Here is a 9,158-nt window from a genome sequence, read left to right as displayed (position 1 = left end):
CATCGTGAAAATACTGGTTTTTTTCTGCAAGCTATATCTCTGCTAAACGGCAGCCGATCGAGGCGTGGCATGTCATTTCGTGACCGGGAGAGTCCTGCCAACCGATTGCCACCAGAAAAAAGGATATCCATTCCATCACGATTTTCGCAAAAAATCATGATGGTTACATCATCCAATTTGCCAAAAATCATCCCCATTTTCGTAGTCCAGATTTTGATGCCGATCGACAGGCAGGATCCTCGCGATCCTTGGACAGTCAGTCCTGTGCCGATCTGGCCCTATTTAGCTGAGATATAGCCTTCCGAAATGTTGGATTTGCACATCGTGAAAATACTGGTTTTTTTCTGCAAGCTATATCTCTGCTAAACGGCAGCCGATCGAGGCGTGGCATGTCATTTCGTGACCGGGAGAGTCCTGCCAACCGATTGCCACCAGAAAAAAGGATATCCATTCCATCACGATTTTCGCAAAAAATCATGATGGTTACATAATCCAATTTGCCAAAAATCAGCCCCATTTTCGTAGTCGAGATTTTGATGCCGATCGACAGACTGGATCCTCGCGATCCTGGGAGAGTCGGTCCTTCACCGATCTGGCCCTATTTAGCTGAGATATAGCCTCCCGAAATGTTGGATTTGCACATCATGAAAATGCTGGTTTTTTTCTGCAAGCTATATCTCTGCTAAACGGCAGCCGATCGAGGCGTGGCATGTCATTTCGTGACCGGGAGAGTCCTGCCAACCGATTGCCACCAGAAAAAAGGATATCCATTCCATCACGATTTTCGCAAAAAATCATGATGGTTACATCATCCAATTTGCCAAAAATCAGCCCCATTTTCATAGTCGAGATTTTGATGCCGATCGACAGACTGGATCCTCGCGATCCTGGGAGAGTCGGTCCTTCACCGATCTGGCCCTATTTAGCTGAGATATAGCCTCCCGAAATGTTGGATTTGCACATCATGAAAATACTGGTTTTTTTCTGCAAGCTTTATCTCTGCTAAACGGCAGCCGATCGAGGCGTGGCATGTCATTTCGTGACCGGGAGAGTCCTGCCAACCGATTGCCACCAGAAAAAAGGATATCCATTCCATCACGATTTTCGCAAAAAATCATGATGGTTACATAATCCAATTTGCCAAAAATCATCCCCATTTTCGTAGTCCAGATTTTGATGCCGATCGACAGGCAGGATCCTCGCGATCCTTGGACAGTCAGTCCTGTGCCGATCTGGCCCTATTTAGCTGAGATATAGCCTTCCGAAATGTTGGATTTGCACATCGTGAAAATACTGGTTTTTTTCTGCAAGCTATATCTCTGCTAAACGGCAGCCGATCGAGGCGTGGCATGTCATTTCGTGACCGGGAGAGTCCTGCCAACCGATTGGCACCAGAAAAAAGGATATCCATTCCATCACGATTTTCGCAAAAAATCATGATGGTTACATAATCCAATTTGCCAAAAATCAGCCCCATTTTCATAGTCGAGATTTTGATGCCGATCGACAGACTGGATCCTCGCGATCCTTGGACAGTTAGTCCTGTGCCGATCTGGCCCTATTTAGCTGAGATATAGCCTTCCGAAATGTTGGATTTGCACATCGTGAAAATACTGGTTTTTTTCTGCAAGCTATATCTCTGCTAAACGGCAGCCGATCGAGGCGTGGCATGTCATTTCGTGACCGGGAGAGTCCTGCCAACCGATTGCCACCAGAAAAAAGGATATCCATTCCATCACGATTTTCGCAAAAAATCATGATGGTTACATCATCCAATTTGCCAAAAATCATCCCCATTTTCGTAGTCCAGATTTTGATGCCGATCGACAGGCAGGATCCTCGCGATCCTTGGACAGTCAGTCCTGTGCCGATCTGGCCCTATTTAGCTGAGATATAGCCTTCCGAAATGTTGGATTTGCACATCGTGAAAATACTGGTTTTTTTCTGCAAGCTATATCTCTGCTAAACGGCAGCCGATCGAGGCGTGGCATGTCATTTCGTGACCGGGAGAGTCCTGCCAACCGATTGCCACCAGAAAAAAGGATATCCATTCCATCACGATTTTCGCAAAAAATCATGATGGTTACATCATCCAATTTGCCAAAAATCAGCCCCATTTTCATAGTCGAGATTTTGATGCCGATCGACAGACTGGATCCTCGCGATCCTGGGAGAGTCGGTCCTTCACCGATCTGGCCCTATTTAGCTGAGATATAGCCTCCCGAAATGTTGGATTTGCACATCATGAAAATACTGGTTTTTTTCTGCAAGCTTTATCTCTGCTAAACGGCAGCCGATCGAGGCGTGGCATGTCATTTCGTGACCGGGAGAGTCCTGCCAACCGATTGCCACCAGAAAAAAGGATATCCATTCCATCACGATTTTCGCAAAAAATCATGATGGTTACATAATCCAATTTGCCAAAAATCATCCCCATTTTCGTAGTCCAGATTTTGATGCCGATCGACAGGCAGGATCCTCGCGATCCTTGGACAGTCAGTCCTGTGCCGATCTGGCCCTATATAGCTGAGATATAGCCTTCCGAAATGTTGGATTTGCACATCGTGAAAATACTGGTATTTTCTGCAATCTATATCTCTGCTAAACGGCAGCCGATCGAGGCGTGGCATGTCATTTCGTGACCGGGAGAGTCCTGCCAACCGATTGGCACCAGAAAAAAGGATATCCATTCCATCACGATTTTCGCAAAAAATCATGATGGTTACATCATCCAATTTGCCAAAAATCATCCCCATTTTCGTAGTCCAGATTTTGATGCCGATCGACAGGCAGGATCCTCGCGATCCTTGGACAGTCAGTCCTGTGCCGATCTGGCCCTATTTAGCTGAGATATAGCCTTCCGAAATGTTGGATTTGCACATCGTGAAAATACTGGTTTTTTTCTGCAAGCTATATCTCTGCTAAACGGCAGCCGATCGAGGCGTGGCATGTCATTTCGTGACCGGGAGAGTCCTGCCAACCGATTGGCACCAGAAAAAAGGATATCCATTCCATCACGATTTTCGCAAAAAATCATGATGGTTACATCATCCAATTTGCCAAAAATCAGCCCCATTTTCATAGTCGAGATTTTGATGCCGATCGACAGACTGGATCCTCGCGATCCTGGGAGAGTCGGTCCTTCACCGATCTGGCCCTATTTAGCTGAGATATAGCCTCCCGAAATGTTGGATTTGCACATCATGAAAATACTGGTTTTTTTCTGCAAGCTTTATCTCTGCTAAACGGCAGCCGATCGAGGCGTGGCATGTCATTTCGTGACCGGGAGAGTCCTGCCAACCGATTGCCACCAGAAAAAAGGATATCCATTCCATCACGATTTTCGCAAAAAATCATGATGGTTACATCATCCAATTTGCCAAAAATCATCCCCATTTTCGTAGTCCAGATTTTGATGCCGATCGACAGGCAGGATCCTCGCGATCCTTGGACAGTCAGTCCTGTGCCGATCTGGCCCTATATAGCTGAGATATAGCCTTCCGAAATGTTGGATTTGCACATCGTGAAAATACTGGTATTTTCTGCAATCTATATCTCTGCTAAACGGCAGCCGATCGAGGCGTGGCATGTCATTTCGTGACCGGGAGAGTCCTGCCAACCGATTGGCACCAGAAAAATGGATATCCTTTCCATCTCGATTTTCGCAAAAAATCATCATTCAATGTACGTACCTCCGCTATTCCTCGTGCGATGAAGGTGTGCCACTACTTCTTGTGATCGCGAGAATATCCCAGATCGTTAGAACCCAGATTGTCATCAAGGATAATAAGTTACAGGCTCTAGTTTGTGGTTTAATGGCTATAACTCCGCTTTATAGTCTGATATATGCGCGCCACGCCTCCTCGTAGTCGGGAGAATGTCCCCGATTGTTTGAAATAAGGATATTTCAAGCACCATTTATTATCCCAAAGAAATACTTTGCAGTTTTCTGATTTTTATATAAAATTGAACTTTATTTCATTTAGTTTTTTTAAAATATATTATTTAATGATGTAACTATTTATATGTTTAATTATGTAAGTTCATAGGTACGTTCTGGCATGTGAGTATGTGTTACAATAATCTTATATATGTATGCATAATAATAACATAAAGCATTTCCCTTTGCTAAAAGTGCATTATCCTTGCTGTTCCTTGCAAGCGTAGGCGTTCCACGCCTTCTCGTGATCGGAAAAAACATCCGGGACTGCAGAGCTCTCTGTGCATTCGCACACGAAGTAGTTTTGACTCTGAATTGGAATAGCATTTGTTAGATGGGTAGGAGAGGCAGTCTTTGAAGACACTTACCACATTCTGGACAATGGAGCGATTGCACGGGATTGCCAGGTTCAACGGGACTCCATCTGAGGCGATGATCCTACGTAAATTGAGTTCCTTTTTCGGATGCCATTCATTGGTAGGATCCTCCCGATCGCATGTCTACGTGCCACGCTCCTATCGGATGCTGTAAAAAAAAGAGCAGTGTTTTTCAGTTACATAATATAAACATATGTACATTTGTATATCTGTATACGAGTATGAGCTGAATATAAAATAATACAATATATATATAATATTTTATTAGTGGACAGGCTCAGCTATTGCAAAAGTTTTTATCTTCCTTAAATTTTTTTGTTCTTTAAATTCTTTAAATTAAAATCAATTTTCAACAGGGAATAGAATCTCACCGAATGAAGTCTCCACAAAGAACAAAAAATAAGATGAAGGTGAGGTGAGGTAAGGTCTCATTTTGACATGGCCGGAAAAGAAAAATATGCAAAAATAAATGGATATCCCCTATTGTCAATGGGCAGAAGCCAAGACCGTCCGAGAGCGTCCGAAGCCGACAGAACGGGAGCAACGACCAGCCCGGCTGATGGGCCATACTTTCCGGCTTGGCCATTAGTCATTATTGACACATTCTTTCCGCCTTTTCCTAGCCCCCAAAGCTGCCGCCCAAGGCTCAGAGTCGTTTTCGCATTTGCTGGATGTTTTTTTGTACTTGTTCGCTGGGTTTTGTTTATTTTGCACAACAAATCGAAACGAAAGTCAGACGCTGTTCATGTCCGTGTTGCTCCTAAGTGATATTTCTGCTTCGGTTAACATATTGTTAACGTTTTTGTTTTTGTTTTTCCTCCTCATAGCTCTGGGGATATCCTTAGGCCTCGCAGGAGATGGGGTAGATGCGATTGATGGAAGGGAATGTGACATCAACTTTGAGAGACGAATCAATGCTTTATTCCCACTTTAAATTCCCCTACGTAAATTCTGCACAATTTTTCTATTCACAAAATATTGCTCTAAGGGTAGTCCCTGGCTGCCATTTGCACTGCTCCCCAAATAAACCCTCAAACCACCATGAGGGGTATTCTAGCATTCTCCATGTTTCGGATATTGGCGGCATGAGTCGGATGTGCCCAGCGTCAGACTAAAAAAAAAAATCAGCCTAAAGCCAACGCCGGACGCGAGCCGACAACATGCCGTTGGCTATGGCTACGGGGCAAGGGGGGCACGGGATACGGATACGGATAGACGTCCTGTCTGGATTACAGGTCAGTGATGTATGTTGTTAATTTGCCAAACAACAGAAAAGCAGCAACAGCCACAAATGAGTGTCGAAATGAATGGACAGGGACAGACCCAGGAGGTGGAGGTAAAAACTTTTCTTTGGTTTTTCTTTGCGGTCAAACCTTTTGATGTTTAATTTACAGGCTGTATAGCAAACCGTGCAAGAAGAAGTGCTGTAAATGAAGCAAATCGGCTGTCTAAGATGCCACTTCTCGTAGATTACTCAAGAGGAAGGATATTAGCTGAATGAAAGACCATATTTTGGGGCAGAACAAAGAGTGAACGTACCTATGGAAGAGTGGGGAATGTAGGGAATGGGATACTGGTATTAAAGATGCCATACAAAGAACTACAAAGATTGATAGCTGAAGAAAGCAAAGGGAAAGCAGAAGCAATCATGCCCGGAGAAAATCATGGACTCGAGATTTGGAGTCCCCACTATCAGAGGCGTAATGGATGGAAGCAAATTCGAATTGACTTTGACCCGTATTCAAAATTTTCCGCTAAACGCAATTCAGTTTCCGACTGCTCAAGGAACACCGCCTATACCATATCCCAAGCCATGAGTCCCCCCCCTTGAGAGTTGATGGTTGATTCGAGCTATTAATCTTTATGTTTCCATATATGTTTGTCTGAATGCGTGGACTGTCGTATAATAGCAAAATAGTTTTGTTCCAGCCAAACAGCGCCAAGTGCCAAGCGCCCACTGGCCCGGACTCCGCTCCGCTCCGGCGCACTTAGACCACGTCCTTTTTGCTGGGCAACTGCACCCGCTTGGCCTGCCAGAGCGAATCGTGTATTGTGAAGGCGTCGATGGTGACGTTCAGATGCCTGGTGTGCACTTCCGAGAAACACTTGCGTTCTGAGATGTATTTGAAGAACTTGTCGAGCATGGCGCCGTCCACTTGACTGGGTCCGGTGCCGTACAGCTTGGTCTGTACTCGATCACCCGACTCGGGCATGTAGCTGTAGAGGGCGCGGAACTGGCAGCCCACATCGCGGAACAGTACTAGGAAGTGTGCCGCCTCGGAGCGTGCTATCTTCTCGATCACTTTCTGTTTGGTCTTACTGTTGACGGCGCCCGGAAGGATGCAGTATTCGACGGCATTCAGTATATTGCCGCGATTGGATTTGGCCGCTGGTTGCCTGTAGAGTTTCGGGCTGCTTGGATTCGAGCTGGATCTGGAGCTGGAGCCCTTCTTGCCCCGCCTGGCAAGCATACATTGAACACACAGATCGGGCCGATCCAGGGTGATACCCTCTCGGTCGGCTTCAGCGATGGCTTTCTTAAGTCTGTGCTGTTTCAATATGGCCGCCCGTCGCCCCATCAGATCTTCCTTTTGGCGTGCTCGCTCCTCCGCCTTCTCCCGCTCCTTTTCCCGCTTCAGCGAGGCCTCGATCTCCTTCCTCGCCTTGGCCGCCGCCTGCTGCTGACGGCGCTGCAAGTACAGCAAATGCTGCTTCTCTTTTCGCCGCTCCATTTCAACCACAGAACAGACTCCACTTCGGGTGTGTGGGGTGTACAGTGTGGGATCGGAATGAGCTATATAAAAATACATGTACCTAAAATGATTTTCAACTATTTTTCAACCAACTATTTTATTTTTAGTGTTGTTCCCAGCAGCTCTGAGCCGAGAGTAACTATTTTCCGTAAACGGCATGACAACCCAATAGCCGCCCTACTGGATTCGCCCATTCGTTCAATGTTAATAGAATCCTGTCTCAAATACTGAATCTTCCTAAGATTCTTCCTAAGCATTTGCTTTTAAAACCATTCAAAATGGGTTCCAATTGAGGTACCACTCTTGGTGTGGATAAAATGAAATGTTTTTAAAGTTTTTCTCGGCTAACGAAAACTGTTCCTGCTGTTGTGGCTTTCCGGTGGCTGAGCTCCAGAGTCATGGAGATCTAAAATAAATATCAACGTAAAAGGGCTTGGCCAAAAAGCAGCTGCCAGACGAAAAGGCAAACGAATTCCAACAAACTGTGGAACAAAATCAAAGGGAAATAAACACAAAAGAAGCCGCCAAGTAAACACAACTGCAGAAAAACAAAAGTGTTGTAAAATAAACCAAAGGAAATTCCAAACCTACTGCCCAGGGAAAACTGATGAAAAACCCCCCAGGCCCAGCAGGGGCAGGGGCAATCTCAGTAGGGGACTCCCCGAGTACGGTCTTAACTCGTTCTGCCTTTGGGTTCGCGACTTAAGAGAGAATCGTTTCGATGGAGATATTGCACGTAATTAAATGTACATCTGGCAATGTCAAAATAATAATTAAGCTGACAGCATAATGAGTCCTGTCGCTGTCCCTGTCCCTGTCCTTGTCCCTGTTCCGAAATGCCTGCTCCATTGTTACCTGGCCAAATGGAAATTGATTGAGGCGCAGGGAGAGCGGGGACGGAGGCGGAGACGGAGACGGAGACAGAGACTGAGGTGCAACTAATTGAATTTGCCGTTGCCAGACGCAAAATTAGAAAATAGGTGCGTGAACGGCACTGAGAAACTGCGAAACTGAGGAAGGGTAGAGGTGGAGGCCAAAGGCCGCAGGCGAAGATTCGTTTGATTGCTTCGGTCAGCAATTGACTTTGGGCAGAGGAGGAGCAGACGGACCGGACCCTTTAACGGGAAGAACTTAATGAGTTACACGGAGCACAGGTCAGGCTGAGGAAGTTGCAAGTTGAAGGAACCCAACGGGAGACACTCGCACAGCCACTTGTCAAGGTCTTTTGAGTGAGCCTCCAGCATACTGGCTTAAAGTACTTGGGATTACCATATGTTGCCACTGGGAATGGATGAATTTCTATACGAATGCACAGGTTTGCATGGGACCATATTTAATAGTTAATAAATAAATATTTTGGGTTTCTAAGTCAAAGATTTCTGGAATGTAGTGCAGAGCCCACTCCAATATTTATTTTTCATTAAAGAAGCCAAACAGATTTCGAGTAATTGAAATTCTATGTGGCATTTGGCTCACAGCACAGCACATCACATCACATCAGAGCAGAGCAGAGCAGGGTTTTCATTTCAATTCCATTGCAGATTGCCGACTGCCGACTGCCGATTGCCGAAATATTTCTGATTGAAGATTGAAGACTGCAATTTACCAGATGGGTCCTGTACGCCCTGTGTACGCCCGCCCCATGAGATAATATTCACTGCGTCTGCCATGGCTGTCCCATATCTGATTTCGATTAGTTGAAGGCTGCCCACAAATATGTATGAATCGAGATAAATTTCTGGTTCGCCCTCTGATGCCCGCCCGATGGGGACATGCGTCAAGTGGTCCTGAGAGTTCAAGTGGGGGCAGGGCCAAGAGCCCGGCAGAAGCAGGAACAATAACTAGAGGAATCAAATGCAAATACCACATCCTTCTTCGACACATCCTTCCACACAGACGAGAATTTCTTATGGAAACGTTGGCTGAATAAATGAATGAATGGACTGGTTAAATATTTGATGCTGGCACTGAGATACTTTCAAGGAGCACGGATACTCGTTCAGCAGGAGATGCCGGAATGACATCTTCTGGGTGCCAGCGTCTGGCTTTGGCATCAGCACATTTCCCACTCGAATAAAAGGTAAACAT

The 9,158-nt window shown here is 45.6% G+C and overlaps 1 long non-coding RNA gene across 1 annotated transcript in view; it reads right to left on the bottom strand.

Moving 5' to 3' along the window:
• Positions 1 to 4,023: 4,023 nt before the first annotated feature.
• LOC113566657 overlaps positions 4,024 to 9,158 on the bottom strand; it is a 60,601-nt gene continuing 55,466 nt past the window's right edge. The window contains exons 3-4 of the long non-coding RNA XR_003409181.1: positions 4,309 to 4,465; positions 4,024 to 4,250 (exon numbers count right to left, since the gene is read on the bottom strand). This is a non-coding gene — a long non-coding RNA (uncharacterized LOC113566657). The remainder of the gene's footprint in view (positions 4,251 to 4,308; positions 4,466 to 9,158) is intronic.

This window comes from Drosophila persimilis, unplaced genomic scaffold, assembly GCF_003286085.1.
Source record: "Drosophila persimilis strain 14011-0111.01,24,50 unplaced genomic scaffold, DperRS2 tig00000808-arrow-arrow-pilon, whole genome shotgun sequence".
Taxonomy (NCBI): Eukaryota; Metazoa; Arthropoda; class Insecta; order Diptera; family Drosophilidae; genus Drosophila; species Drosophila persimilis.
This window is presented reverse-complemented; position numbering and strand designations above follow the sequence as displayed.